General features: G+C 35.9%; 1 pseudogene; it reads right to left on the minus strand.

Annotated features, from left to right (window-relative positions):
- Positions 1-972: 972 nt before the first annotated feature.
- Positions 973-1,072, minus strand: LOC139030303 (U6 spliceosomal RNA; annotated as a pseudogene).
- Positions 1,073-6,645: the final 5,573 nt, after the last annotated feature.

The following is a 6,645-nucleotide window of genomic DNA, read 5'->3' on the forward strand; positions in this document are numbered from 1 at the left end:
GTCAAGAGTTCAGCATAGTGATTCAGTGATACATATACATATATTCACTCTTCTTTAGATTTTTTCCCACATAGGTCATTATGTAATACTGAGTAGAGCTCCCTGTGCTACACAGTAAGGTCCTTATTAGTTATATATTTTGTATATAAAAGCATGTGTGTGTCTACTCCAATCTCCCAATTTATCCCTCTTAGCCTCCTTTCCCTTCTGGTAACGATAATTTGTTTTCTACAACTGTGAGTCTATTTCTGTTTTCCAAATAAGTTCATTTGTACCACTCTTGGTGTTATATGTTGTATGGATTCTTATGAATGTAGTGGCATGTATTTTACAGAATAGTTTCACTGCTTTAAAAAAACCCCTGTGTTCCACTGACTTATTCCTTCCTCCCATCTAGCCACTGGCAACCATTGATCTTTTTATTTTATTTTTTTAGCTATCTCTATAGTTTTGTCTTTTCTAGAATGTCTTACAGCTGGATTCATTATAGTATGTGGTCTTTTAAGATTGGCTTCTTTCATTTACTAACATGCACTTAAGCTTCCTCTGTGTCTCATCATGGCTTGATAGCTCACTGAATAGTGCTCCATTGCCTGGATGGACCAGTTTATCCATTCACCTACTAAAGTTCTTTGACTAAAACTCTTATAAATATCCATGTGCAGGTTTCTATCTTGGCATAAGCTTTCCACTCATTTGGGCAAATACCAAGGAATGTGATTTCTGGATCTTATGGTAGGAATATGCTTATTTTTATAAAAAACTGCCAAACAGTCTTTCAGAGGGGTTGTACCATTTTGCATTCCCACCAGCATGATTATACTTTCCCTGTTGCTCCACATTCTTGCCAGCATTTGATGTTACAGTGTTTTGGATTTTAGTTATTCTAATGTATACGTCTTGAAAACAATCTCATTTTTAAAAATTTGCCAATTCCCTAATGATGTATGATGCATCTTTTCATATTGGTGGGAAAACATGAAATGTATCACAAATTTACATCATCTTTGCAAAGGACATGCTAATCTCTGTATGATTCTAATTTTGGCATATGTGCTTCCAAGGTGAGCACTGCCCTTTCTTTTGATTCCCAAGTTGAAGAATGTAATGACTAAAACAAACATGTAACCATGAGATAAATTGGAGTATGCCATTGACTGCAGTCTTGTCTATTTCTATAAAATATATATGAGATCAGACTTGTGAATTGAGAAGGAGCAAGAGACACCAAGAAATGCAGAAGAGAAAAAAAAAACAGTAGGAAGGATGTGTACTTTCAGACAGAACCACAAAGGCACCCTAGTTTCAACATGTGCAGACAAAACAAGGCAGGTTTTTAGAAGAAAGTGAAAAATAAAAATGGGGGCAGTGAAGCAATTAGAACTAACTTTAGAAACATGTTGGAAGTTTTCTTCCAACATTTTACTTTCACCTTTTGCTCCTGCTTAAGCCTGTTTACAAAGAGCTTAGAAAAACAGTGTGACTCCACACTTGTTAAAAAAAAAAGTAATCAAACTGTTCAAAAATTTTTAAACTCAAAATTGAGCACCTATATCTTAAAATGTGTAGGATTCCAGGTGGTGCAGTGGTAAAGAATCCACCTGCCGATGCAGGAGACACAAGAAACACAGGTTCAATCCCTGAGTCAGGAAGATCCCCTGGCATAGGAAATGACAATCCTCTCGAGTATTATTGCCTGGAAAATTTGTAACCCGGTTGTGCTAGTGGACCTGTCTCCAATGCAGGAAAGATAAGAGATGAGGTTTAGATCCCTAAGTCAGGAAGATCCCCTAGAGGAGGAAATGGAAACCCAATCCTGTATTCTTGCCTGTAAATCCCATGGACAGAGGAGCTTGGTGGGCTACAGTCCATGGGGTCTCAAAGAGTTGGACACAACTGAGTACACACACTATATAAGATGATGGATGTTCACTAAATTTATTTTGGTAATCATTTCATGGTTTATGCAAGTCAAATCCTTATACTTTACCTCTTAAACTTATACAGAGCTATATGTTGACTATATCGTAATAAAACTGGAAGGAGAAAAGTAAACTACAGATCAATATCTCTCATAAACATAGACACAAATATTCTAAACAAAATACTGTGTAAATCAAACTTAATGATATAAAAAAGGGATAATATACTATTTCCACCTACGATTTGCCCTAAAAATTTAATATTAATTTAACAGAAACCAGTCAAATCTAGAATATGTTTCACCTCTGATTCATTACTCCTGAAAAAAAGCAGTTATCCTTAGGACATTAGGATTATTCTCAGGACATTAGAATGATTTCCAAGGAATCAAGAATTTAGGAAAATCACAGATTCAAAACTGGTTGCTTTTTGAGTTTATTTTTAGACTTGAAAAAGATGATGCTTAATGGCATTTGCCTTACAACACTGACTATTGTTAATATCAGAGTAGCTGCAATCATTGTGTGCTGAATGACTAATGAAGGTGATAATTAATGGAAACACAGCCACAATACAATTCAATGGATTGACATTCACAAGACCTTAGAAGAAAGTTACGGGGACTTGAAGAATTAATTATGTTTTCTATAATGTTTATTTGTCCATAAGTCAGCCTTTCTTGTTTTGGAAAATACTACCGTGGATTATTTCTAACACATACACACACATACATACATGAATAGAACAACTCTGCTTTTAAACAGCAGCAGCTTTCAGAATGTTTCAGACTATTTCCTACCCCTTTTAATAACACATATGTAACGAATCCTTTTTACGTAGACTATTTTGAGGCACAGTGCAGTCTCAGTAATGGACACTGTAAAGCTTATATTTGAAACTAAATGTAAAAAAAAAAAAAAAAGAAAGAAACTAAATGTACAGTGAAAAGCTTATATTTGAAATTATTTCATCCTATTAGCTTACATTGTCAATTCTAGGATATTACCTATAACTTCCAAGGAAGATTTTTTTGCAAAATATTATTAGATTAATTTCTCAGTTATTTATAAGCAACAATGAATTCACTAAATTCACTTAAGATATTTCTTTCCATGAATTAATCACCCTAAGAACAAGAAACAGGAATAAGATTACACCAAAGTACATGATTAGCAGACTTCTCAAAAGCAGTAAACAAGAGAAAATATTTTGAAACCAGCAAGAGAAAAAAGATACACTAAGGTACACTACATAATAAAAAAGATTTCTTGTCGGAAACCATCCAAGCAAGAAGATAGTGGCCAGTTATCTTTAAAGAAAGTATTAAAGGACAAATAATGAAAACTACCATTCAATACCAGTGAAAAAATTTTTTTAAACAAAGGAAAAATAAAGATTCACTTTCTACCAGCAATAGCAAAGGAATTCTTTAGGAAGAAAGAAGATTACTCTAGATGGAAATATGAATTTTCAAGTCTCTTTTTCAAATGTTGACTTTTAAGCAGAAATAAAAACAATGAAGTCAATGTAGGTTATGTATGAAAACAATTACAGAAAGGCTGAGAGAGAAAAGAAACAGAAGTAAATTACTACAAGGTTCTTATGATATATATATATTGGTATAATACGTGACACTTTAAGGTAGACTGTTCTTAATAACCTAAATTTGAAAATAACTCAGGTCTTTCAACTGATTAAACAATAAACATGTTATGGCACATTCATAGTACTTAGCAATATAGAAAAATGAGCCATCAGTAACTCTAACAGCATAGATGAATCTCAAAGTAAATATCCTAGGGAAACAAAAAGCTAGACCAAAAAATGCACATAGTGTATGATATCACTGAAATGAAATTTTAGAGACCATATAGTGACAAAAAGTATGTTAATGGTTGTCTGAAGACAGGATGTGACTGGGAAGCATGGGAAAAATAATTACTAAAGGGGACGAGGAATTTGGGCTTCCCAGGTGGCACTAGCGGTAAAGAACCTGGCTGCCAATGCAGGAGACTTAAGTGACACAGGTTTGATCCCTGGGTCGGAAAGACCCCCTGGAGGAGGGCCTGGCAACCCATTTCACTATTCTTGCCTGGAGAATCCCATGGACAGAGGAGCCTGGGGGGCTACGGTGCACAGGGTCGCAGAGTCGGACCTGACTGAAGCAAGAGCACATACACAGGCATGAGGAATTTGGGGGACTAATGACTATGGTCACTAGTTTGTGCTCATGTTTTCACAGAAGATACTTCTGCCAAAACATAAATTTGTGCAATTTATATATTTATTTACTACAGCTGGGTAAAATTTATGTAATACATCATGCATACATTATTTTTATTATGGCGATGTAAGTTGATGTTTAAAATTGGAAAAGCTGAATGGTTTTCAGATACATGGGGGAAAGGGCTTCCCTCGTAGCTCAGTGGGTAATCTGCCTGCAAAGCAGGAGACCTGGGATCAGTCCCCCAGTCCAGAAGATCCCCTGAAGAAGGAAATAGCAACCCACTCCAGTGTTCTTGCCTGGAGAATCCCATGGACAGAGGAGTCTGGTGGGCTATACAGTCCATGGGATCACAAGAGTCAGTCACAACTTGGTGACTAAACCCACCACCAACAAGAGGGAAAAGAAAATCATTCTCATCTTGAGAGATCAGGAAGCATTTGCTAATATTCAGCTCACACTCATGATAAAAGCTCACATTCAGTTGTTTTTTGTTGTTCAGTTGCTAACTCGTTTCTCACTCTTTGTGGTCCCATGGACTGCAGTACGCCAGGCTCCTCTGTCCTCCACTATCTCCCCAAATTTTCTCGAATTCATGTCCATTGAGTCACTGATGCTTTCTAACCATCTCATCCTCTGCCACCCCCTCCTCCTTTTGCCTTCAATTTTTCCTCACATCAGGGTCTTTTCCAATGAGTCGGGTCTTCACATCAGGTGGCCAAAGTATTGGAACTTCAGCTTTAGCATCAGTCCTTCCAATGACTATTCAGGGTTGATTTTCTTTAGAATTGACTGGTTTGATCTCCTTGCAGTTCAAAGGACTCTCAAGAGTCTTCTCCAGCACCAAGCTTCAAAAGCATCAATTCTTCCGTGTTCAGCCTTCTTTATGGTTCAGCTTTCACATCCTTACATGACTACTGGAAAAACCATAGCTTTGACTATACAGACCTTTGTCAGCAAAGTGATGTCTCTGCTTTTTAATAGATTGTCTAGGTTTGTCATAGCTTTCCTTCCAAGGAGCAAGTGTCTTTGAATTTCATGGCTGCAGTCACCATCTGCAGTGATTTTGGAGAAAATAAAAATCTGTCACTGTTTCTACTTTTGCCCCTTCTATTTGCCATTAAGTGATGGGACTGGATGCCATGATCTTAGGGTTTTTTTGAATGTTGAGTTTCAAGCTAGCCTTTTCACTCTCCTCTTTCACCCTCATCAAGAAGCTCTTTAGCTCCTCCGCTATCTGCCGTTAGAGTAGCATTACCTGCATATCTAAGGTTGTTGGTATTTCTCCCAGCAATCTTGATTCCAGCTTTTGATTCATCCACCCCAGCATCTTGCATGATGTACTCTGCGAAGCGGTCTTCCCTGATGGTTCAGTGGTAAAGGATCTGCCTGCCAGTGCAGGAGACCTGGGTTCCCATTCCTGGATCAGGAAGATCCTCTGGAGAAGGAAATTGCAACCCACTCCAGTATTTTTGCCTGGGAAGTCCCACGGAAAGAGAAGTCTGGTGGGCTATAGACACAATTTAGTGACTAAACAACAACTCTGCACAGAAGTTAAATAAGCAGGTGACAATATACAGTCTTATCATACTCTTTTCCCAATTTTGAACCAGTCAGTTGTTCCATTTCTGATTCTAACTATTGCTCCTTGACCCACATACAGGTTTTTCATGAGGCAGGCAAGTTTGTCTGGTATTCCCATCTCTTTAAGAATTTTCCACTGTTTGTTGTGATTAATGTTAATAACTTCTGAGAATAAAAAAGATGCTATTAATATGGTAAAAAAAAGTCCCAAATGGTTGGGGATATATATATATATATATATATATATATGTATATATATATATATACATATACATATATATATATATATATATACATACACACATATATATATATGACAAAAACATTTTTATCAAAATGTATGAAAAGTTCTCCACATAGAGATGTAAGTCTCACCCCACTGATAAGATTACTCACCAAACTCTTCACACAAAATGATATTCAAATGACAAATAAGCCTAAAAGAAGGTGCACAATTTTCCTTTTCATCATAGAACAACAAAACACAAACCATTACATACTCACCAGGATAACTACTATGAAAAAACAGACAATGCCAAGTATTAATGAAATCTAAAACAACTGAAACTCATAAAATGCTGATGAGAAATACATGTGTTTAATCACTTTGGAAAACAATTTGGTAGTATCTACTAAAGTTTTACATATACCAAATGATTAAGCAAGCCTATGTCTACTCATATACAAGAAAATTCATAGATATATTCCCCCCCCCAAAAAATGAACAAAATTGCCCATAGCAAGCATTATTCTTAATAACGCTAAACTAGGGCATTTCAAAATGTTAAATGTGGGACAACAACCATACAGAAATCAACTAAATAAAATGAAATTATTTTGGAATACTCAATATTACAAAATATTATTTCTCTATAAATTAACCTAAAAATCTTAATTTAACTTCAGTTATATTT

Source organism: Odocoileus virginianus, chromosome 21, assembly GCF_023699985.2.
Source record: "Odocoileus virginianus isolate 20LAN1187 ecotype Illinois chromosome 21, Ovbor_1.2, whole genome shotgun sequence".
NCBI classification, from domain to species: Eukaryota; Metazoa; Chordata; class Mammalia; order Artiodactyla; family Cervidae; genus Odocoileus; species Odocoileus virginianus.